Source organism: Pleurodeles waltl, chromosome 2_2 (genome assembly GCF_031143425.1).
Source record: "Pleurodeles waltl isolate 20211129_DDA chromosome 2_2, aPleWal1.hap1.20221129, whole genome shotgun sequence".
NCBI lineage: Eukaryota > Metazoa > Chordata > Amphibia > Caudata > Salamandridae > Pleurodeles > Pleurodeles waltl.
The window spans coordinates 104,914,912-104,940,566 of record NC_090439.1 but is presented as its reverse complement, the minus strand read 5'-3'; the positions used below and the strand labels follow the sequence as shown (position 1 = coordinate 104,940,566).

The window sequence follows — 25,655 nt, the reverse complement described above, 5'->3', positions numbered from 1 at the left end:
GGAGCCAGTAGAGCCCAGGGCTCTCCAGGATCGCTGGACTGCCCCCTTTGAGATCAAGGAGCGTAAAGGGGAGGCCACTTACCTAGTGGACCTCAAGACCCGTAGGCACCCCCTAAGGGTCCTCCATCACAACCGGCTTAAACCTCACTTTGAGAGGTCTGAGGTCAGTGTGCTCCTGGTCACAGATAAGGGCATGGAAGAGGAGAGTGAACCTCTCCCCGACCTCCTCTCCGCCAAAGAAAGTGATGGGTCAGTGGAGGGTGTCATTCTCTCTGACTCCCTGACTCTAAACCAGAGAGGAGACTGCTATGAGCTGTTAGAGCAGTTCTCCTCCCTGTTCTCCCTTACCCCTGGACTGACCCACCTATGTGTTCATGACATTGACACAGGTGACAGTCCCCCTGTGAAGAACAAAATTTACAGGTTATCGGATAAGGTGAAGGCCAGCATCAAGGAGGAGGTCTCCAAGATGTTGACTTTAGGGGTTATTGATAAATCCAGTAGTTCCTGGGCCAGCCCTGTGGTGTTGGTTAATAAAAAGCTACTGCCCCCGGTGCGAAGCCAGAACTCAGGTTCTGTCTGGACTACCGGGGTCTCAACTCAGTCCCACGGACTGATGCTCTCCCCACCCCCCGAGCTGATGAGCTCATTGACAGACTAGGCGCTGCCAAGTTCCTGAGTACGTTTGATCTTACTTCAGGGTACTGGCAGATCGCCTTGACTGAGGGGGCTAAAGAGAGATCAGTGTTTTCCACACCTGATGGCCATTACCAGTTCCGGGTGATGCCATTTGGGTTGAAAAATGCCCCTGCTACCTTCCAACGGTTGGTTAACGGGGTCCTAGCTGGCAAGGAGGCCTACTGTGCAGCCTACCTGGACGACATAGCTGTCTACAGTTCCAGCTGGGAGGAACACCTGCTCCACCTCAAGGAGGTGCTTCAGGCTCTGCGACAGGCAGGCCTGACCATCAAGGCTAGTAAGTGCCAGATTGGGCAGGGTTCCGTGGTGTACTTGGGACACCTAGTAGGTGGTGACAAGGTGCAGCCACTCCAGGCCAAGATCGAAACTATCAAGGCCTGGCAACCACCTAGAACACAAACTGAGGTGAGAGCCTTTTTAGGCTTCACTGGATACTACTGCAGATTTGTTAAGAGCTATGGTACCATTGTGTCACCCTTGACAGAACCCACTTCCAAGAAACAACCTAGGTTGGTGAATTGGACAGAGGCTTGTCAGAAAGCCTTTGATTCTCTGAAGGAAGGCATGTGCACAGCCCCCGTGCTCAAGGCCCCTGACTACTCCCAGGAATTTATTGTGCAGACAGATGCTTCAGAGCATGGCAAAGGGGCTGTTCTAGCACAGCTAAATGAGGAGGGCTCAGACCTGCCAGTAGCCTTTCTTAGCAGAAGGCCATTACCACGGGAACAGAGGTGGAGTGCTATTGAGAGAGAAGCTTTTGCTGTGGTCTGGGCACTGAAGAAGTTAAGACCCTACCTGTTTGGGACTCACTTCCGAGTTCAGACAGACCACAGGCCCCTCAGATGGCTCATGCAGATGAGGGGTGAGAATCCAAAACTCTTGAGGTGGTCCATTTCCCTACAGGGGATGGACTTTACAGTGGAGCATCGCCCAGGGATTTACCACGCCAACGCTGATGGTCTCTCCAGATACTTCCGCCTTAGCAATGAGAGCTCAAGGAGGTTGGGTAACTCTCCCCACTTTCAGCTGGGGGCACATGTCAGACCTGACAACCTTAGGGTGGTCACCCCTAACTTTTTGCCTGCCTCCGTCCACTTTTTGAACACTGATTTTGCTGGCTTTTAGACTCTGCACACTTTCCCACTGCTAACCAGTGCTAAAGTACATCTGCTCTCTCCCTTTAAACGTGGTAACATTGGATCATACCCAATTGGACTATTTAATTTACTTATAAGCCCCTAGTAATGTGCACTGTATGTGCCCAGGGCCTGTAGATTAAATACTACTAGTGGGCCTGCAGCACTGGTTGTGCCACCCACTTAAGTAGCCCCTTAACCTTGTCTCAGGCCTGCCATTGCAAGGCCTGTGTGTGCAGTTTCACTGCCACTTCGACTTGGCATTTAAAAGTACTTGCCAAGCCTAAAACTCCCCTTTTTCTACATATAAGTCACCCCTAAGGTGTGCCCTAGGTAACCCCTAGAGCAGGGTGCTGTGTGGGTAAAAGGCAGGACATGTACCTGTGTAGTTATATGTCCTGATAGTATAAAACTCCTATATTAGTTTTTACACTATTGTGAGGCCTGCTCCCTTCATAGGCTAACATTGGGGCTGCCCTCATACATTATTGAAGTGGTAGCTGCTGATCTGAAAGGAGTAGGAAGGTCATATTTAGTATGGCCAGAATGGTAATACAAAATCTTGCTGACTGGTGAAGTTGGGTTTAATATTACTATTTTAGAAATGCCACTTTTAGAAAGTGAGCATTTCTCTGCATTTAAATCTTTCTGTGTCTTACAATCCACGTCTGGCTGGGTTTAGTTGACAGCTCCTTGTGCATTCACTCAGACACACCGCAAACACAGGGTACCCAGCCTCACTTGCATAGATCTGCCTTTTGAATGGGTCTTCCTGGGCTGGGAGGGTGGAGGGCCTGCTCTCACACAAAGGACTGCCACGCCCCCTAATGGGACCCTGGCAGACAGGATTGAACAGAAAGGGGACCTGGTGCACTTCTAAGCCACACTTTGAAGTCTCCCCCACTTCAAAGGCACATTTGGGTATAAAACAGGGCCTCTGCCCTACCACCTCAGACACTTCCTGGAGAAGAAACTTGCAACCAGAACCTGCATCCTGCCAAGAAGAAGTTCCTGGCTGCCCAAAGGACTCACCTGATGGCTTCCTGTGAAGGACTGCTGCCTTGCTGTTGCCCTGCTGCCTTGCTGCTCCCTGGCTGTGGTGAAGAAGGGCTCTCCAAGGGCTTGGATAGAGCTTGCCTCTTGTTCCCTGAAGTCTCAGGTCCAAAAAGACTTCTCTCTGGCAACAGGACTCCTTGTTCAGCAAAAATGTGACACACAGCTTGCGAAAAACGACGCACAGCCTGTTCCGCTGTGAAAACTTCACTGCACACCGAACTGGGACGCCGCCGCTCGGCTTTGCAAGGAAAAGATTGACGCAGCGCCTGCGGTGCTACCGGAACTGCGACGCACGCCCACCAGATCGACGCACAGCCGGGGAAATCGATGCAGCGCCTTCCCTGAGGGAAAAATTTCCCCACAACGCCCACCGGAACGACGCAGAACTTGTCAACAAGCCCAGGATTCCATGCATAGACCCTGGGGCATCTGAAAACCCCACAACCCGAAGAGAATCCACGACCGAGCGCCGGAAATCTACGCCCAGCCGTCCCTGCAAGAAAACTAAACGACACATCGACTTTGTGTGGCCCGAGAAATCGACGCACACCCCTTTGTTTCCACGCTTCTCCTCCTCTGTGGCTCTTTGCAGAGATTTTTCACTCAAACCAGGTACTTTGTGCTTGAAAGAGACTTTGGGGGTCATTCTAACTTCGGCGGCTGGCGGAGGCCGCCCGCCAAAGTTCCCCCGCCAGAACACCGCAGCGCGGTCAAATGACCGCCGCGGTGATTCTGACTTTCCCGCTGGGTGGGTGGGCGACCGCCAAAAGGCCGCCCGCCCGCCCAGCGGGAAAGCACCAGCAACGAGGATGCCGGCTCCGAATGGAGTCGGCGGAGTTGCTGGTGTGCGACGGGTGCAGTTGCACCTGTCGCGATTTTCAGTGTCTGCCACGCAGACACTGAAAATCAATGTGGGCCCTGTTAGGGGGCCCCTGCAGTGCCCATGCCAGTGGCATGGGCACTGCAGGGGCCCCCATGGGCCCCACGACACCCGTTCCCGCCAGCCAGGTTCTGGCGGTGAAAACCGCCAGAACCAGGCTGGCGGGAAGGGAGTCGGAATCCCTATGGCTGCGCTGCTTGCAGCGCCGCCGTGGAGGATTCCCTGGGGCAGCGGGAAGCCGGCGGGAAACCGCCGGCTTCCCTTTTCTGACCGCGGCTTTACCGCCGCGGTCAGAATGCCCCCGGAAGCACCGCCAGCCTGTTGGCGGTGCTTCCGCGGTCGTTGGACCCCAGGGTCAGAATAACCCCCTTTGTTTGCTTTTAAAAGACTTAAGACACTTTATATCACTTTTCAGTGATATCTTTACATTTTCTTATTGCATCTTTGATCGTTTTGACCTGTAAATATCCAGATAAATATTATATATTTTTCTAAACACTGTGTGGTGTATTTTTGTGGTGCTATATGGTGTTATTATATGACTTATTACACAAATACTTTACACATTACCTTCTACATAAGCCTGACTGCTCAGTGCCAAGCTACCAGAGGGTGGGCACAGGATAATTTGGATTGTGTGTGACTTATTCTGACTAGAGTGAGGGTCCTTGCTTGGACAGGGGGTAACCTGACTGCCAACCAAAGACCCCATTTCTAACAGCAGGGATGTGCCGTATTTAAAAGAAAATGGCACCTTCCTGTGCTTTCCTCCGTGCCTTGCACCAAACAGTCATCTTTGCGCCATGACATAAGGATGACTGCATTGCTGGGGTGATTGTTTCTGTGCGGGAAGGGACACCTTTCTGCACATAAACAATCATTAATGGTGATTTGCTCCTTCAATGTGTGCTGCATAGAAAGAGCAAAAAACAAGGAGAACTAAAAGTATTTCTTCTCGTTGCACCAATCTACCACCACCCCTGGGGTCCTAGGGTGGCTTTCGTGTTTTGGTGCTGCCTCAGGTTTGCGATTTCTTGTAAATCTGGTGCAGCGTTAAAAAGCAATGTGTGTTGTGTGGGTACTCCCACAGCAACACCCATTGCACGCCACTTTGCAGCAGAAAACTGCCTCAGGGTGGCCCATATTTACAAGGCAGCGTTAAGCCATGTAAGGTGGCTTAATGCCGCCTTGTAGATATGGAGCAGGGCACAGTACCACTGGAGCATCACTGTGGCCCTCAATGTTGTGGGAGCATGGAAAAGTCATGAACGAGTCAAACTTGAGTGGCTTTTGTTCTAACGAACACCATAAATCAATTTGAAAATTCATATTACATAGAATTTTTACCTGAGCAGATCATTGAGATAAGGTTTTTGTGAGAAAAGTATACTTTTTATTTATTTGTACATAGGGAAAGCACCACAGACACTGAGGCTAATAATCTACATATAGTATCACCTTACACTTCCTGTTGTGAAGATTCCTTCTTGCTCATTGTTGAGACATTGAACATATTGGAATCAAACTCTCGAGGGAAAGCATCACTTGAGATTTTTTAGGATTTTGTAGAAAAACAAGTTTAATGTAAGACTTTGCAAAATGTTTGACGATGGAATGAGGCCATGGTTCTTTATTTTTCCTTTTGGCGCTGAATTAATGATGTTTGGACAAGTGGGCTCCGGTCAGGCCCATGTAGCATATAGGTATAAGAGTGTAAAGGCAATGGGCATTGTGGTGTGGTAGAGGCCTAATGTTATATATATTTCCTCATTTTCCTTGTTTTCATCCTTATTTATGAATATACTGTGGTATTTAACTGTTTGGGATCTAGAGACAGATGTACTAACATAAGGAATTGCGATTTTCTAATTGTGAATCAGTAGTTTCATTTTTTAAATTTTTTTTAGAACAAGCAGTTGTCCAATGGACCACGCCTGCTCTTAAATAATATTTTTAACATTCTCAAGGGGGACAGGTTCCTGGGGGCCCCTTTTCACCTTTGATAATGGGTTATTATCAGCTTTAAACTGGTGACAAAATATTATTGTTTTACTGTACCGTACTAAAGCTCCAGCAAGAGATTGTGGCGGTCATTCTGACCCTGGCGGTCTATGACCGCCAGGGTCGCGGATGACGGAAGCACCGCCAACAGGCTGGCGGTGCTTCATTGCCCATTCTGACCGCGGCGGTAAAGCCGCGGTCAGAAAACCGGGGCCAGCGGTTTCCCGCCGTTTTTGCCCCGGCTGGGCGAATCCGCCATGGCAGCGCTGCCATGGGGATTCTGACCCCCTTACCGCCAGCCTGCTTCTGGTGGTTGTCACCGCCAGGAAGAGGCTGGCGGTAACGGGTGTCTTGGGGCCCCTGGGGGCCCCTGCACCGCCCATGCCACTGGCATGGGCAGTGCAGGGGCCCCCGAACAGGGCCCCAGCCGGCTTTTTACTGTCTGCCTAGCAGACAGTGAAAAGCGCGACGGGTGCAAGTGCACCCGTCGCACGGCCGCAACACCGCCGGCCGGCTTCTGTGTTGCAGGCCTCCTTCCCGCTGGGCCGGCCGGCGCCAACATGGTTAGCGCCCTCCGGCCCAGCGGGAAGGTTGTAATGCCGGCAGCGGTCTTTTGGCCGCGTAACGGCCAAATGGCCGCTACCGCCGCCCGCCAGACTTGGAATGAGGGCCTGGGTCCTTTAAACAGTACATTTGTGCCTTTACACTGGATCCATGGTACAAACAAAGACTTTCTTATTTTGTTCCTTCTTCAGCAGTGGGTGTTTCCATTCATAAGAAATGTATTGTTAAGAAAGCAATGGAACTGAATGATTAAAGACCGTAATGTCAAGGACAAAGGTGAATAGAAATGCTTTCTTTGCCGACCTCTGAAAAGGACAGTGTTGGCTCGGAGTTCAGAAGTATGTGGCAGCTATAGTAGCAGCTCCACCTAGTGGTAGAACAATCACCATTCCAAGAATTAGGACATGATATAGATATTGTCAGTAATGGTCCCCCTGTTGACTTTTCAATTGAAAATCTGTCTGCCGCTGCAACTGTCTGCCCATTCCATTTAGATGTTAGTGGTCCCATAGATTAAAGCCCGCACTTGAATCGCTGTTTCCACCAAGAAACACCACCCATGTCAATGGCGGGAAAGGAAAAAGTGGCTGCCGGTGGGACCCCAGCCATCCTACCCGTCGTGGAGATTTGGATGTGCCGTACCACCAAGAAAAAAGTGGTGGTCAGACGTCCACATCTGAGGTCTTTGACTGGACATGACTGGACAACACCTGCCAATGCTGCTGCCATCAACCCACAGAAAAAAGCACAACTCCCATCGCCGGACTCCAAGGTAGGGATGGCACATTGCGAGGGTACGTTGGGTGGGCACTGCATGAGAGGTCAGACCACTGGAGATATATACATGTCACAGTAATTTTTTGTAATACTGTGACATGCATATGTTGGGGACACAAGTGGGTCAGACACGGATGGGGACACACTGGTACACATCACATATCCCACACATACACAACTGTCATTATAGTGGAAGTATAGTAAATGGTGGCACCAAAATGACAGCACATTCACATTTGTCAACTGTGTCCATGTGTGAGCATTGCCAGGGGTCCTGTACTTGTCATATTGTGCTGCAAGTTGTATGTGTGAGTCAGTACTTGTATGTGTGCATGCAATGCAATTGGCTGGTTCTGGTGGAGGGAGCAGGAGTGGGTGATATGGTTGTGTCTGCAGGTGTGTCATTTGCATGTGAGACCGATGTTGGTGTGTATGTTGTGTTGCTGAGATTAACATTCAGGTAAGTGTGGTTGTTGTGTGGCGGACGTTCTCATGATGTGCGTAGTTGTGCATATGTGTGAGTGTGTTTGAGTAGCTGAGTGTGTAGTTGTGTTTGTTGTGTTGTGTGTGGGTGTAGTGTCAATAGTGTGTGTGTATATTATGTCATGTACTTATGGCAATGTGTGTTTTCAGCATGTATGGGTTGTGTTATGTCGGAACAGCAATTGGTTATTGTGTGAATGTGGTGTGTTGTGTAATGTGTAGTGTAGGGGTACACATATGGCAAAGGGACAGAGTGTGTGTGTCACTTATCTCTCTTCCATAGCCCCTGCCATTGTACGAAGTCCATTGGGTTCCGCTGCCATCTCCCTCTGTGAGTGAACCGCTGCCAGTTATTCCACTTATAGAACTGTAACATCTACATACGGCGGGCCAAAGACTGTCGACTTGATGGTCTTCTCAGGTCCACGGCTGGCGTGGCTTGGTGCTGTGACCACCAAGATCTAAATCAGACCCTTAGCTTTTTGAAGTTTGAGTGATCATCTTAGCTGAGTGCCTAAATATGTCTCTGATCTTACTGCGATGGTCTTTCATTAACTGCATGACTTAGCTCTTCTGAGGCCTTTCAAATTACCTGGACTCTAAGCCTCAATTTATTTTCCTTTTCTTGTTCATGTGGTTTGTTTCGTTTTGAAAGAAAATAAATCATGTGTGTTCTCTTAACGTTCAGGAGAGGAAGCCACCTTTATCTGCTTCTATGGGAAAAGAAGACTACAAAACGTATACATTTATGGACTTGAAAGGGATGATTTATATAGACTATAGCTGACTAGTGGCTCAAATAGCAAATCCTAAATAAGTAATGCTGTGCAAATGAAAGGCTTCAATAAATGTGGCATTTTTATTGTTTGGATGATCAGTCATTCAGGGAATTTACAGCTAGTTGCCTAGTTGTTTTGGAGATTTAGCTTTTGATCACCATTTTTACCTAAAATTCTAAAAAACGGATGTTTTCTAACTCAAGTAAGTCTTCTATTCTGAAAGGAACCTCCACGACATTTATGCTCTGTAGTTCAGCTGATACAAAGACAGACTGAGTTGGAATGCTGTCACACCATTATTATACAGTATCAATTTTAATTATTATACATATTCTTTCACTGTGTGTATTCTCTTTATGACCCTTCAACTATATTGGGTGTCCATGAGCTGCTGAAGACTGAATGAGTTAGGGTAGCTATAATTTTCCTTCCAAGACACACTTGACAAACCCATGAAGCCACTGAATGCTGTGTCTCTTCATAATCTATTGTCAACAGAAACTAGAAACTACAGTTGTTGAAGAAATCTCCTCTTGATTCCTGATTTTTACGCAGGTTTTCAATTGAATTTTCAATACTTTGCCTAAAATTAATATGCTTGTCAAACGTAATAGACTTCTTTTGTACTTAATTGCTATAGGACACTTTATTTAGTAAAAAATGTATCTATCTACTGTGTTGAATATTCAAGTTGGCCTCTGTTTTTGACATTCCCTTCTTTCTTTTATGTTGGAGAGTCCTTTTAAAAACAATAAAATGTGTTTCTCTGGTACATTAATAGCTACTCACAGGTTGTCAGCCATCCATGCTTAGGCCAGGAAAGAGAGTTTTGTATTCGGTGCATGGTTGTATTTTAGCATTTTCTCTGTGGTTGTTGCTACTTAATGGTGAATTCAGAGGAAAGGGCAACAGTGGTCACTAATGGAAGGGGACTCAAGTGACAAGCCATGAAGGGAGGTGCAAGGGCTGGCTATGGTTAGTTTTACAACGGTGATTGCAATCCTTCTTTGGGGTACACTGGCAAAGGATCTCATGTGTACATTTTAAATATCAAGTAGTCAAAGCTTTGACAAAGTAAAATGTATTAAACATAGCGGAAAGGGCTGTGAAAGGATCAGGCAAACAATGAATAACAAGAAGAAGGAAGGAAGGGAGAGGAGAAAAATAACAACAGAAGGGTAAGGGAGAAATTTCTGTCACTGTAAAAAAGGTGGGACAAGAAAATGAAAAAGATCAAAGGAAACAGGAGGAAATGGACTGTTTATACTGTTACCTTTTCTATAGTGCTAAATATTATGAACATAATATTGTATGGGAGCAAATGAATAAATGCATAAAAGAAAATGCTAAACATGAAGTGCCTGTCAATGCTATCTCTTTGCTCTGTCCATCAGCCTAGAGGTGAACAACCTGCCAATGGGTATGCATGATTTTGTCGGCGGTATCGCATGCTAGCATTTTTTCACAATAAAACATAATGTTTGGACGCTTATCAGGATATCTGTAGGCAAAATGAAAATAAAAGAGTATTGGCAAGGAAACAAGATAAAGTGAAAGTAAAGCTAAAGAAATAGGACAGTGGGTAGGAGGAAGGTCAGCCTTGAGTTGAGAACTGAATTTCTGAGGGTGCACAAGCATGAAGGCCAGCTAAAGGGATATCTAAGGACCAACTGGGCTGTCTGTAGGCTGACTTACGCTCTTGAAGGATAGCTGGTAGCTATCAATTGTGCTGAGAGCTGGTTGAGGATATCTCACAGTGCAATCACTGCATTATAAGGCCTGTTTGGGTGTACGAGGGAAAACTGTAGCTTTCTAAGGCCCTGCTGAGGAAGTACAAGGGCATGATGGGGTGATTCACTGACAGCATGTAGGTGTGAAGGGTATGCAGGAGTGATTTAGGTTCCGACCAGGGTAGGTACATATGAGGCTCTCTCAGATCAGGCTTTTGTATTCTGATAACATACTGGACATGTCTGAGGGGCCACCACAGGTTTCAGAAATCAGACATGGGTTGTTTACATACCATGTAAAGGTGTCCAGAAGCAATTGTAAGTTTTAGGGTTAAGTCAAAGGGCCTGCTTGAGCCTTTTGAGTGGCAGGGTGTTGGCCTGCTAGGGAACACTAATATATTGTTGTGCTTTTAAGCGACCAGTAAGAAAGTGTTCAGAGGGAGTCTGGGGATGCCTAGGCACTCTATGAGGGTATCTGATGGCCTAGTATAGGTCCTGAATGCAGACTGCAAGTATCTGAAAAACATCTGGCCAGGTGTAACGAGCAGCTACGTTTGTTTAAAGAGTGCTAAGAGGGCTAAAGGTCGGATTAAGCTATGCGAAGGATCTTTGAGGTCCTCTTCAGAGTGTGTGGGTAAGGCACAAATTAACAATATTTTACAATTATAGACCTGACTTATAATGCAACGAAAATGGTACCCCATCACATAGGAGATGAGGTACCTTTTCCACCATACTGAAAGTCCACCCGCCTTACTTATAGCCGGGAAAACGTTCAATATTTCAGTGGCGGAGACTAGTCCACCTCGGCCGCCAACTTACAGCTCTGACGGCCCACTATTAGTAGTTTTGCCATTAGTCAGCACCCCCTATTTAGAGTGGGGAAACAAATCGCAAGTTTTTCAGTTCGAATACCACCATCCAAAATATGGTGATAAGTGAAGTAAAACATTGCAATGACCCCACTCTAGGAGAGAAACGCCCGTGGCAAAGGGCTCATTTCTTTACATTACAAATTGAAAATGTGCAGTATAGCTCCGTCATTTTTATGGAGTCATACAGCACACTTTCAATTCTTCGATAGGAATTAATGTCATAGAGGTCCGGACAATCTAAAAGATGTCCTCTGGGGCCCTGTTCATCTCTAAATTTGGAGTGCAATTGCGCAGCCAACGCCGCAAACTAAAATATTCTGTCGTTCTGATGGAGTGACCACACTAAATCAGGCTCTAATTATTAAATTTGTCACATTTTATTTATGTTGTTCTATATTTAAGATAAACATAGAATATTGATTATTATTAACGTTTAACATGAAAATATGAGGCATATTTAAGAAAAGTAGCGCTGCACACAATACACCCCTTAGCGACCCTCTAATGCCACCATGTGTGCGTCGTATTGAGAATAAGGCGCACCATGGTGGTAGTTAAGGGACTAGCATCTGAATTTTTTTAGCCAGTCCGGCGCTTTGCAGGATTAGCATCAAAAACTCTGAAGCTAATGCTGCAAAGCACCCAGAGGCCTATTGTAACCAATGGAAGCCACCTTTTAACGCCTGCTCAGAGCAGGCGTTAAAAGTGCAGAAAAAAATGGCACACGGAAATCTCTTAGATTTCCTTGCATAATTTTTTTGCCCCCCCTAAAGGGGTAAAGCCCCCTTTGCATACATTATCCCTGGGTATATTATGCCTCAACCAGGCATAATGTAGCACAAAGGGTTACAAAAAGGCCCAATATATGCATTGCGCCACTTTGTAAATATGGTGCAGCGTTTTTGGCCTTCTAACGCCACATTAGCATAAATAAATTACACTAATGTGGCATTGGAATGGCACTAGGGGCTCTTAAATATGCCCCCATGCTTTATAATTTCTAAATGTTTAATACACGTTTAAAATATTTCTTATATTTTACCATAGGAATAACAGCAAAAGTTGCTTAAATGTATCTTATAGCTGGGTTCTCCTGCGGTTTATTTCACTTTCCATTGTTGTGAGGTTTGGCAGCCTTACTGCTTTCAAAGTTCCAGAGCTACTTCCTTGAGATTTATTCAACATTTTCCATCATGTACAGAATGCTCACAGTGCATTTTCTAATTGCACCTTATATAATTTATTTTTAATAGTGGAATAAAGGTCACTGTTAATGCATCTATAAATTCATGTGTGTTTGGAGTTGGACTTTGGTGTGCAATTTAAAATGTTTCCACTATCCCATGAGAGTGTCAGTATTTTATACTCTTCAATGAATTTAGTTAGGTATATGCAGACCAAATTTTCTATACCTTTTCTTCCATCAGTTAGTGTAGGTTTTTGCAACATGCATGGCAATCTAATGCAGCTTTGGTTTCTGAAAGGAGTGGGATCTCTGTCAAGAGCTGTGCATAGGGCAAAGGCTGTGTGTAGTAGGGTCCTACTCACCCAATGGGGTGTAGCTTTCTGGTGGCAGTGGATTTCTGTGAATAGTTGTGCAAAGGACAGACGCTCTGCACAGTAAGTGTTTGACTATCAAATTGGGCTTGGCTATCTAGAGAGAGTAGTGGGAGCTTGGTCACCTAATGAGACTTAGGTGTCTCTTCAAGAAAAACTGCAGTGGTTTGTAGAGTAAATTGTACAGCACTACCATGGATGTTTCATCAAAGATGTAAGAATTGTGCACAGGTGAAAGCTGTGCATAGAAGGCGTTTGGATCTCTGGAGGAATTGGTCTCTCCATATAGAGCTGTTCACAGGATGAAGATTGTCTGTAGTAGATTCTTGTCCACCTATTAAGACTTAGGTTTCTGGAGGGAGTGAACTCTCTATGAAGAGCTGTGCATAGTTCGGGCTTGGCCACATTATTGGGCTTTGGCGTCTGGAAGTTTTGGACTTTCTGTAACTCACAGGCTATGGAAGTAGGGGTGCTGGGGGTACTTTAGCCCTCCCTAAATAACCATGCTGTAGTTCATAAAGGGAATGAGCAATAAAGATGCCTTTACATTTTCTTTTCATCTTATCACATTTGTAATGGTTCAAAGACAGGGGTAAAATGTCAGGCTATGTCTTCTGACACATTGCTGCTTATTCTATTAAAAGGGATATTCAGGTGTATATGTTGTTTTTGGAGAGTGGGAAGATTTTGTAAAGTGAACTAAAGGGCAGATTTGCAAGCCCCTTGCTCGGCCAGAGCGTCACTTTTTGTAATGCACCGATGGCACATAGTGCAGACCCATATCTACAAGACCACTTGAAACCACTTTGCGTGGCTTTTCATGGCCTTATTGATGGTGTAAGGCAATGCAGCGCAAGTCACTGCTTTGCATTGCGTCAGGGAGGCATACCATGGGCGTTGTGATGGGTGTTTGTAGGAAAGTACCGTCTTTCTTCGCATGGTTACCCCTTTTTCTGCCTGATGTGGGTGTGTTTGACTGTGCTCACTAGTATCCTGCTAACCAAGACCCCGGTGATTATGCTCCCTCTCCCAAAACTCTGTATTTCATGCCAAAATGCTCCCATGTAAGCCTCTACTATATGGTACCCAGGTACCAAGGGCATTGGGGTTCCAGAGGATGCACAAGGGCTGCAGCAGTTATTCTGCCACCCATAGGGAGCCCATGCAAAGGGTTTTGCACTTCTGCCATTGCAGTCTACGTGAACCGGAGAACCTGTTTTCACTATAGGTCACTGCACCACATCACTATAAGTCTACCCAATGGTAGGCCCTCTCAGCCCAGAGGTCAGGGTGCAATTACCTGTGTGTGAGGGCACCCTGCATAAGCAAAGGTGCCCCCACAAACTCCAGATCAGTTCAGGGACGTCATTTTAAGTGTGTAATGGACATAGGTCACTACCTATGTCCAGCTACATAATGATAACTCTAGACCTAGGCATGTTTGATGTCAAACATGTTGGAATCATACCCCAATACTTTTGCAAGTATAGGTTGTATGATTCCATGGACTCTGGGGGCTCCTTAGAGGACCCCCAGTATGGCTCCTGCAGCCTTCTGAGGTTTTCCAGGCAGCCTGCTGCTGCCACCTCACAAACAGGTTTCTGCCCTCCTGCTGCTTGAGCAGCTCAAGTCCAGGAAGGCAGAACAAATGATTTCCTTTGTGAGAGGGGTGTTACACACTCTCCCTTTGGAAATAGGTCTTACTGGACTTGGGAGGGGTAGTCTACCCAAGCCACTGGTATGCTTTGGAGGGCACATTTGGTGCCCTCTGTGCATAAACTAGTATTCACCGGTTCAGGGACCTTCAGTCCCTGCTATGGCATGAACCTGGACAATGAAAAGGGGAGACGACTCCTCTGTCCATCACCACCCCAGGGGTGGTGCCCAGAGCTCCTCCAGAGGGTCCCTGAGTTTTGCCATCTTGAATCCAAGGTTGGCAGGGGACTCTGGGAGCTTCTGAGCGGCCACGTCTGGCAGGTGACGTCAGAGCCCCCTCCTGATAGGTGGTAACCCACCCAGGTGACCAATCCCCCTTTCAGGGCTATTTAGTGTCTCTCTTTTGGGTGGTTCCTCAGATTGAGCTTCCAAGAATCCAGCAGGATTCCTCTGCATCTCTTACTTTGACTTCTGACCAAGGAAACTGCATCTGGACGTTCCAGGACCTGACAATCTGCAACAAAGACGAAGACTTTGACTGCAACATTGTTTCCACCGCTCCTTCCAGCTTCTGCAACATTTCCCCGGTTGTGCATTCTCTGAGGACAGCCCATCTTCAGTTTGCACAGGAAAGAAGAAGGAATCTCCCTTGGAGTGAAAGAGTCACTCTTCTGCACCTGCAGGCATCAACATCAACGACCACCGGCTCCGTGCTTCCCCTCTCCTGCTGAGCTGCCTGGATCCTGCATCGCCGGTGGTGGTTGGAAGTGGTCCAGACAGTCCTCTCTACCAGCTGTCCCCAACTTGGGTGGAGGTAAGCCCTTGTCTTCCCACGCAGGACAGTACTCCCATGCACCGCATCTTTTGCAGCTGCCAAGGCTTGTCGGCACTTCTTCCAAGGGGTTTTCAGGCATCGTGTAGCTCTAGGCCCCAGCACTCCTTCCTGTGACGCACAACTCCATTAGTGGCTCTCCTGAGGCGTGGGCCTCCTTTTCGTAGTGCTGCTTGGGTTCAATTTGCACCTTCTGTGTCCCCATCCTATGGGACTCCTGTGCATGCTGCCTGTGCTTCTGTGGGCTCTCTGCAACACTGAGGGGCCCCTCTGACTGCCCCTCCTGGGTTGAGTCGTCCTGGACCTTGCTGGTCCCCGGCAGCACACTTTCGCCAACCGTGAATGTTGCCTGTACCAAGTCTTGTTGGAGGAATCTGAGCATGCAAACCCAACTGCAATCTTCCTTACAGTGAGGGACATCACCTGCATCCTCCTGGAACTGGACTCTGACTCCAGGGCTTCAGTGCTGACTCTTCTTCCTCACTGTCGACCAGCTCCTGCATCCTCAGCTTAGTGGGTAGGTGCTCCTGCCCCCACTGGACTCTGCTGTATCTTCTGGACTTGGTCCCCTCATTCCACAGTTCTTCCTCTTCAGGAATCCACTGTTGGTTTCTTGCAGTCACCTCTGGGTTTAGAATTCTCTTATTTTCTTCTAAGTAGGTGTTTTGGGGAAATTTGTGTGATTTACTCCTGTTTTCCTGGTCGCTGGGAGGTGTTGTGGTACTTACCTTTGTGCTTTCCTGGCACCCCTCTACACACTCTACTTACCTAGGTGGGGGTCCAACTCTCCCATTTTTTTTTTTTTAGTATATGGTTTGTGTTCCCCCAGGGCCACTATTCTCTATTGTGTTTTACATTGTTACAATGTTTTCTAACTATTCCTATGCGTATTTCTGACAACTAGTGTATTTATCTTGTGTATTAGTTCCTTCCTAAGGGAGCATTGCCTCTATAGTACTTCTGGTGTTGAGTTACCATGATAAATTACCTTTATGTTTGCAACACTGAGTGTATTCTTTCATGTGTGTAAGTGCTGTGTGACTACAGTGGCATTGTATGAGCTTTGCATGTCTCCTTTATTAGACTTGGCTGCTCATCCACAGCTACCTCTAGAGAGCCTGGCTTCTAGACACTGCTGTGTGACATTCATGGTATTGCATGAGCTTTGCACGTTTCCTTGATTAGACTTGGCTGCTCATCCACAGCTACCTCTAGAGACTCTGGCTTCTAGACACTGCATATGCTACATTAATAGGAGGTACCTGGACCTGGAATAAGGTGTGAGTACCTTAGGTACCCACCACACACCATGCCAGCTTCCTACATAGTTCCCATGCAACACCCATGGGTTTTGACGCATTCCCAGCTTTACAAAAATCTGTAAATCTGGAAATGTGTCAAAACTGTACATCTCCCCAGAGCAGGTGCAACGAGGAGAAGTGTTTGTTTCTCCTCATTGTTTTTTCTTTCTATGTATGTATTCTGCAGCACACATAGAAAGAGGAAAATGCCACTTTAGATTGTTTTTGTGCAGAAGGTGTCGCTTTCTGCACAAAAACAATCCTGGCAACAATGCAGGTACCCTTGCACCATGGTGAAAAGGGGCCCACTTTGGTGCTAGGCAGCAATTTGTGCTTTGTATGTTTTTAATTCTGAAGTGTGAAGGAAACAACTATTTTAATATGATGAACCAAATCAAGACACTGAACTTAATGATACACAAATTATAAATATGCGCTGACCACAGTTTTCCATATATGATCATTTTAGCACTATATAGTTGTATCAGTAAAACTGTATGTCTATATAAATTTAGTGGGCATTTCAATGGACAATGTGCTGTCTGTAAAAGACAATGGATTATCACTCCATGGCTCCAATTTATGACAAAGTGGCGCGGAGAGGTGCTGTGCCAACAATAGCAGTGCAGTGCTGCACCACTGTTTAATTGCTGGGAGCCGCCGTATTCACAGAAATATGGCACACCCCTGTGTTTCCCCCTGAGCCGGCACTAAACTTAGCTGCCAACACAGGAATCCTTGCACCATAGTGCAAGGGTGTCTGCACTGAGGGGAAAGATTGTTTATGTTCAGGAAGGTGTCCCTTCCTGCACATAAACAATCTACAATGGCGATTTGGCATTTTGAAAATGCAGTACACATAGAAGTACAAAAGCGTCATTTTGGAATGATTGTTTATGTGCAGGAAGGGACACCTTCCTGCACATAATCAATAATGAATTGCCTTTTGCTACCTGTATGTGTGCTGCGGAATGCTGAAAATACTGAAAGTGACACTCCAGCGGCACTAGGGCCATGTAAATCTGGCCCCATGTCTTAGTAATATATTTGCAAGACTGTGCTCCAAAATGCATCACCAAACACATACCACACTCCTACCACTCTACTGCTTACCGGAAGTGGCTAATTTTCTACACTTGTTTTTTTGAGGGAGGCTTGGAATTTTCACTATCCCTATGACATCAGTGATGTAACTTTAATGGCAGCACCCCAATTCTGAAAACTGTTCCAACATCACTACTGTAAATAGCTGCCCAAACCGTGGAAGCTGTGTGTAGTAGAGACTTGGCCAGCTAAAGGGGCTTTGATGTTTTGAGGCAGTGGCCTCTCCATGAAGAGTTGTACTGGTTTGTACAGTAAATTGAACAGCACTACTTTAGATGATGTCATCAATGATGTATTTTGAGATGTCTTCACTGATGCCATCAATTATGTCATTAAACATGTCATGAGTGATGTAATATGAGAAGTCATAAGCAGTCCATAAGGGCGCAAGTTATAGTTATCTCAGTAAACAACAACTGATGAATTTCGGTGTTCTATTTAGTATGAAATTTTATAGTATGACTGACATTTTCACTTAACTAAAACATCACTTCAACCTTTGCTTTTTTTCTGTGAATTTATACGTTTTTTTAAAATGTAAAGCACAATATTATTACCACACCCATTATGTCACTTTATGCTTTGCTTTTTGTCTGTGAAATTCCAAGGTTTAATGAATGTTAAGTAAGTTATTACTACAACACATAACTATCACATAGCTTTAACCTTTGTTTTTTTCCGTGAGTTTCTAGGGTCTTTTTAAATGTAAATTAATGTATAACTACACTACCTAACTTATGTAGTAGGGCCTTGGCTACATAAGTGGCTTGAGAAAGTGAATGGGCTCTGTTATCTGTAGAGAGTGGTGTGGAGAATGGAGCCTGTGTGTAGCCCCTAATGGGGCTTAGGTACATGGAGGGAGTGGGCTGTAGACATACTATGCCCACAAAGCACAGGCTTTCTGTAATAGGGTTTGTAAGAGACTGGTCTGTCGACAAATACCACTGTGTGGGGTGAAGGATGTGCGTAGTAGTATTTGATAATTAACTTGCTTCTCCACAAATATGTCAGAACAGGGCAAAGGCTGTGTGTAATACGATTGGTGAGGGATTGGGCTGTTTGTGGATACCTCGCTACAGAGCAAACACTATGCACAGTAGAATTTTGGGAGTGACTGCCCTCTTCGTGAAACCATCTCTACAGAATGAAGACTGTGTATAGTAGGAGTTAGTGGGGGACTGCCCTCTCCATGAAGACCTCTTGACAGGGTTAAGGCTGTACAAAGGGGGGTTTGGTGAGGGTGTGGTCCCTTTGTGAAGACCTTTGTGCAGAAAGAAGTGAGGATTGGTAAGTCGCTGGCCTGTTCAGAATGACCACTGTACAGGGCAAAGACTGCTCATAGCAGGATTGAGTGATGGACTGGTCTACTTGCAAAGGCCTCTGTGTATGATGAAGTATGTGGTTAGTAGGATTTGGTGAACAACTGGCCTCTCTCTAAAGACCTCTTTGCAGGGTGAAGGCTGTAAGTAGTCAGGTTTGGAGGGGGACTGGCATCTTTGCAAAAACCTCTGTACAAGGTTAGAACTCTACATAGTAGGGTTTGGTGAGGAACTGACCAGTATGCAAATACCTCTGGGCAGGCCAAAGGTTGTGCATAGTATTGTTGGTGTGACACTCACCTCCCAGCAAAGACCACTGTGTAGGACAAAGTGCGTGCTTAGAAGGGTTTAGTGAGGATCAGGGCCTGTACACAAATGCTGTGAGAAAGTAGCCTCTTTCTAGCATGGTAACCCCCACTTTTGGCTTGTTTGTGAGTGTGTGTCAGTGTGTTTTTACTGTGTCACTGGGATACTGCTAGCCAGGACTCCAGTGCTCATGGTGAAAGCCTTATATGTCAGTGTGTTTTGCCTTCGCACTGGGATCCTGCTAGCCAGTTTGTGGCCTAATGTGTGTGTTGTCAGTAGTGCTTAACTGTGTAACTGAGGCTCTGCTAACCAGAACCTCAGTGCTTATGCTCTCTCTGCTTTTAAATTTGTCACTATAGGCTACTGACTTCATTTACCAATTTCAATTGGCACACTGGACCACCCTTATAAGTCCCTAGTATATGGTACCTAGGTACCCAGGGCAATGGGGTTCCAGGAGATCCTTATGGCCTGCAACAGTTCTTTTGCCACCTATAAGGAGCCCAGACAAACCCTTTCACAGGACTGCCACTGCAGCCTGCATGAAATAGCGCACACACTATTTCACAGCCATTTTCAATACACTTAAGTAACTTATAAGTCACCTATATCTCTGACCTTCATTTACTGAAGGCTAGGTGCAAAGTTACTAAGTTTGAGAGCACCCTTACACTAGCAAAGGTGCCCCCATGCAGTCCAGGTCCAACTCCCCGGACTTTGTGATTGCGTGTACGCCATTACACGTGAGCACTACATATAGGTCAATATCTATATAGAGCTTCACAATGATAACTCCGAATATATGGCCATGTAAGATGTCTAAGATCATGGAATTGTCCACCCATTCCAAATCTTGTATTGGGGAGCCAATTTCATGAATCCTGGGGGCTCCACCATGGACCCCCAGTACTGCCAAACCAGCTCTCTGAGGCTTGCACTGCAGCTATAGCTAGTACCACCTCACAGACAGGGTTCTGCCCTCCTGGGGTCTGAGCAGCTCAGTCCAAGGAAGACAGAACAAAGTATTTCCTTTGGGAGCAGGGTGTTACACCCTCTCCCTTTGGAAATAGGTCTTACAGGCTGGGGAGGGGTAGCCTCCCCCAGCCTCCGGAAATGCTTTGAAGGGCACAGATGGTGCTCTCCTTGCATAAGCCAGTCTACACCAGTTCAGGGACCCCCAGTCCCTGCTCTGGCGTGAAACTGGACAAAGGAAATGGGAGTGACCACTCCCTTGTCCATCACCTCCCCCAGGGGCGGTGCCCAGAGCTCCTCCAGTGTGTCCCAGACTTCAGCCATCTTGTTTTCCAAAGTGTGGGGACACTCTGGAGGCCTCTGAGTTGCCAGTGTAAGCAAGTGAGAGTCAGAGAACCCTCCTGATAGGTCCATACCGATAAGGTAGCCAATCCTCCTCTCAGGGCTATTTAGGGGCTCTCCTGTGGGTTTCTCTTCAGATTCTGCTTGCAAGTTTCCAGCAGGAATCCTCTGCAACTACTACTTCATCCTCTGACCTCAGATTGACCACAGACTACTCCAGGAACCACTGTAACAGCAACAAAGTATCCAGAAGAGCTACTTTTCCTGTGCAACTTCAGCTCCAGCCAGCAACTGCAACAGTTTCCACAGTGTGCATGCTCTGGGGACTCCCTGCCATCACCCTGCACCAGAAGGACCAAATAAATCTCCAATGGAGTGATGGAGTTACTCCTCTGTTCCTGCAGGCACCTTCTAAGTCGACGACCATTCCTTTTGGACTCCTCTCCTGGTGACGAGCGTCTTCCTTGGAACACAGGTGGTGGACCGCTTCGACACAGACTGTTCTAAAGTCTTGCTGTCCAAATTTGGAGGAGGTAAGAGCTTGCTTTTACTATTTGCGATAGTACCACTGTGCACCGCGTCATCTTCATCTCCTGAGGCCTCTCTGACCTATTTGCAAGAATCCTTCGTGTACAGCCTGGCCCAGGTCCCCAGCACTCTATCATGTGACGCTCAGCTCACTGAGTTGTCCTCCGGTGGTGTGGGACCTTCTTTTGTAGTGCTACTCCAACCGCAATTTGCACCTTCTTTGTCCCCATGTCCTGGGACTTCCGTGGATGCTGCCTAGTCATCTGTTGGTTCCCTCCAGTGTTGGGTGCCCCCTCTGCCTCCTCAGTCTGAGTTGAGGCCCCCAGGTCCCTCCTGGGTCCAGGCAGCGCCACTTTGAGGCAAAACGCGACTTTGCTTGAACCTAGGCTTGTTGGACGAATCCAGTGCCAAAACTTGCCTGCATCTAACATCTCTTTGTGGGACATCCATTGCATCATGCAGGAACCCACAGCTATCTTCCTTTGGTGCATTTCTGCAGTCTTCGTCCAACCGGGGACTCTTCTTTTGCACCCTCTTCTAGGTTGGCAGGGGCTCCTGTCCTTCTTGGTACTTCTTCCGACTTCTGGACTCGGTCTCCTCTCTTTGCAGGTCTTCAGATCCAGGAATCCACCATTTGTTGTTTGCCTTCTTGCTTGGTTATTGCAATAACTCTAATCATGACTTGTAGTGTGTCCTAAGGAAACTTGCAGTACTTTACTCCTAATTTTTTGGGCTCTGGGGTGGGGTGTTTTACTCACCTTTGTGGTTTTCTTACTCTCCCAGCGATTCTTTATACACTACACTTGTCTAGAGAAGAAATTCATGATTCGCATTCCACTTTATTAGTATATGGTTTGTGTTGCCCCTAGACCTATTTTCTCCCATTGCATTCTATAGCATTTCCTATTGTTTGCACTATCCTATGTCTAATTACTTTCCTTGTTTTGGTGGCTCGTGTATATATTGTGTATAATACTTACCTCCAGAAGGAGTATTGCCTCTAAGATACTTTTGGCCTTGTGACACCCAAATAAATTACCTTTATTTTTGGTAACACTGAGTATTATCTTTACTTGTGTATAAGTACTGTGTAACTATAAGTGGTATTGCATGAGCTTTGCATGTCTCCTAGTTCAGCCTAAGCTGCTCTGCTACAGCTACCTCTATCAGCCCAAGCTGCTAGAACACTACTACAATTCACTAGTAAGGGATTTCTGGACCTGTTATAAGGTGTAAGTACCCAAATACCCACTACAAACTAGGCCAGCCTCATACAGATACCTCTGTGCAAGATGAAGGCTGAACGTATTAGTAATGGGTGTAAGACTAGCCTCTCGGTGTGGTTCATAGGGTTTGATGAGGGACTGGCCTGTCTGGCAAGACCTCTGTGCAGGGCAAAGGCTGTGTGTAGGTGGGTTTGCTTTGGGACTGACCTTTCTGACCTTTCTGCCAAGACCTCTGTGTGGAGTGAAGGCTGGGTGTAATAATACCACTTATACCATATGTAACAAGCCAACAATATAAGGGTGGGTGCCATTTTAAATAAAACAGGTTTATGGGCTTTCTCAATGAATCACTATATATCTTTCTATAAAGCCTTGTTCACAGGTGAGTAATTCTTTTCAGCTGATAAAATGAGGAAATGCCCCTTTCTCACTTCTGCACTTCGCAATACACATGGATTTAATTTGGAAGCATCTCCGGCTCTCCTGTGCCCAAAAAAGGATTTAACCTGGAATTGCAAAGTGCAGAGGTGAGAAAGGGACAAAAGAGGGGTACTTATTCCTCTTTTTAGCAACTCTTGGCCCCTCTCGTTTCAAGGAAAATTATGAGGACGTGGCAATATAAATTATGAGTGGAATTGAAAAGAATTATACAGAGTGACTTTAAAAGAATTTTATTGACATTAACGCAAGCTAACGGCATTCCCTAACGCCATCTGTGCTCCATATTAATAAAAAAATGCACAATAGCACTAAAGAATGGTTAGCTTCTGAAAAAATACACTAGCCAGTGATGGATGGCGTTAGGGGAAATGGCACTAATGGGTCAAAAATGACGGTAGGCTGATTAGTGGCAAAATATTGTCTGCTAGTCAGCCTAACGTCATTTTTTGATGCACAAGCAGCCAAAAAATGTTTCCTGTCTAACTATAGACAGGAGTCATTACCACAACCCCAACAGACCCACTGCCAGCAAGGGGGGTCCATGTAAGGGGCCCCCAGTGGCACACAACACTTACACATGTCAACTTACCTGGGATTGGCTCCCTCCACAAGTGGTGTCCCTGCGGTGTGGGTGGTGGTGATGCTGGGGGTTGGGGAGCATCTATATGCCCATTCCATGGTGTTTCCCCATGGAAATGGGCCAGTACTTTAATGCCTGTTATGACCAGGCGTTGAATTTTGATGCTAATCCGGCTTAGCGCCTCTTTAGGTCCACCTCCTAGGTGCTCATCGTTTTAGCGCCTGGAGGTAAATATGGCGCTGGGGGACTAGCGTCATTTTTAGGAAGGGAATACCTACCTTGCATCTGATTGTCGCAATGAGATGCAAGGTGGGTTGGCGATTCCTAATAATGGCTCTAACTCATATATTTTGACGATATATGAGTGTAGCAGTAAACTATAAATATTGAGTTAAATTAGTAATGCTTTAACGTAAAAAAAATTACGCTAAAGCAACGCTAACTTTCCATAAATATGGGCCATAGTCTTTAATTTTCTTTTGTTCCTTTATTCAAAATTAAGCCTGTCTGATGCCTAAGTCACTATTTCCACATCTTTGCCTCAGTGTCTATCAATAATAATAGTAAGTAAACAATGAGGTTGGGAAACTGTGATGACAATCACCTACTTTCTTTCTTTCTTTTTGGTATCTTGTTTGTAAGAATGCCTGGATGTGGTAATCCCTACATTTTTAAAGTCTTTCATGAGCACACTCCACAATAGGTCATTTGACACATGCAGTGGAGTAAAACTGAGTGCAAAACATTTTTCACAAATTTTTACAATGCACTTTATTAGAAGCTGAGCACACATTGCACTACCTCCTGTGTTTGCTCAGCCAATCCCTATGAAGTAACTTGCCCGTGCAAACCAATGCTGTAACCTTAATACCATCGGCAAAATAGCTGCAATGTTTGTTTTTGTATAGTATTTCCCATTTTAGTCAGGTTTGAAAATTGGGTGCCAAAACACCTTAGTCTTTATTATTTAAGTGTGAGCACTCTGAATGCAGTGGGTGTTTCGGCACACTTTTTGCACCATATAGATAATTCTTTATTAGCCAAGAAGCCATTGGTGATTGTATGGCCCCTTCTGTGTTACAAGGCACAGGGAACGCATTTTGCATCCTCGTGATCTCATAATGGCATTCCCTCATTTGTATGGAAGCATCACCCCATAGGCACGAGAGAACACCTTTGCCCCAGACACAAATACAGAGTCAAACGGGAGTTAGGAGGTGCACTGACTTTGCAAAACATGAGAAGTGGCATACAATGAGTGCCCCTTCCAAGGGCATTTTTTAGGAACAGAGACGGAAGGTCTAGGGCCCCTAAGCATGCCACTGCAGGATAACGCCACTGGGGAGATTATCTGCCCTCCCTCAAAAGGCTACCTAAAGTGACAGACTGACCAATGGTTTGAAATCACAGATCCACCTTCCCACTGCAGATGAGATTCTGCCTTTGCTGGGGAAATATTTTTTTTTCAGAATTGTATACACTATCTAGGTCTCACTTTGAAGTACCCGATGAAGCTGCAACGAAATGCAGATCAGAAATGGGCACCCAAAAAGTAGTTTGGTCCCAGCAAAAATGGAGGGAATTTCTGACAAAAATGGGAAATTTTTGACTGAAGCGAAACTGAAATTGAAAAAAAAAATGTTCATGAAATTGTAATATGATAAATTTCACTCAAGGGCGCCAGCAATGCACTCAACCACAGACATGGCAAATCGCGAATAAACACACACGTGCATCCAAGATTAAAACATTGCAGACAACTGTTTGTTCTTTCAATCTCGTGAAATGGCACATGGCTTACATGCCAATAGGAAAGTCAAAAACTTACCTAAGGATCCTCAGTAGAGTAGATTTGAATAGTTGTCTTGGTATGTCATTGCCCAACAACTGCAAACCAATCCTTTTTATACTTCCACCACTATACTGCAACTATTAAGAGGCTGATGTCACTTTACCACAAACGCTAATTATATTTGTCCTTGGAATAAGGGAGTGCCACATCTCTGTTTCCTGTGAATTAATAGATAATAATTTACTACCCCTCCTATCAGTATTTCCCCTTTACTAGTTAGTAAGAAACATGGTTTAAGGATGTGTCATGTTATTAAGTTTAGACTGTTTGCAAAAGCAGCTCTGCAGCATGAAAGTACACTAATTCTCATCCCTTTTCACCTAATCAATCCTTAGGGTTTAGCACATTCACAGTACATTGGATGACAGAGGAAAGTGTGAGACAATTCAAGGACATGGACACTGAGGTATGCAAACACTGGACCCCCAGGTAAAAGAAGACTGAGATATCAGAAACATAGGAAGACAAATAACATTAAGTAGACACAAATCCCAAGGATCCAATGACATAGGGAGACTTGAGCACAAAGAAGACACTGGCACTGGGTACTCATGGGCATTTTCGGGCACAGATACAGGAGGGTTGGCCTAATCACTGATAGTCACGGATAATGGGGTACATGAAGAGAGACAGGGTTTGATTAATATTTCAGACATATT

At 45.8% G+C, this 25,655-nt stretch overlaps 1 protein-coding gene across 1 annotated transcript in view; it reads right to left on the bottom strand.

The window, feature by feature from the left end:
* LOC138273024 (uncharacterized) overlaps nucleotides 1–25,060 on the bottom strand; it is a 61,393-nt gene extending 36,333 nt beyond the window's left edge. The window contains exon 1 of the mRNA XM_069218873.1: nucleotides 24,973–25,060. The gene's annotated coding sequence lies outside the window, so the exon portion shown is untranslated. The remainder of the gene's footprint in view (nucleotides 1–24,972) is intronic.
* Between the last annotated feature and the right edge of the window lie 595 nt (nucleotides 25,061–25,655).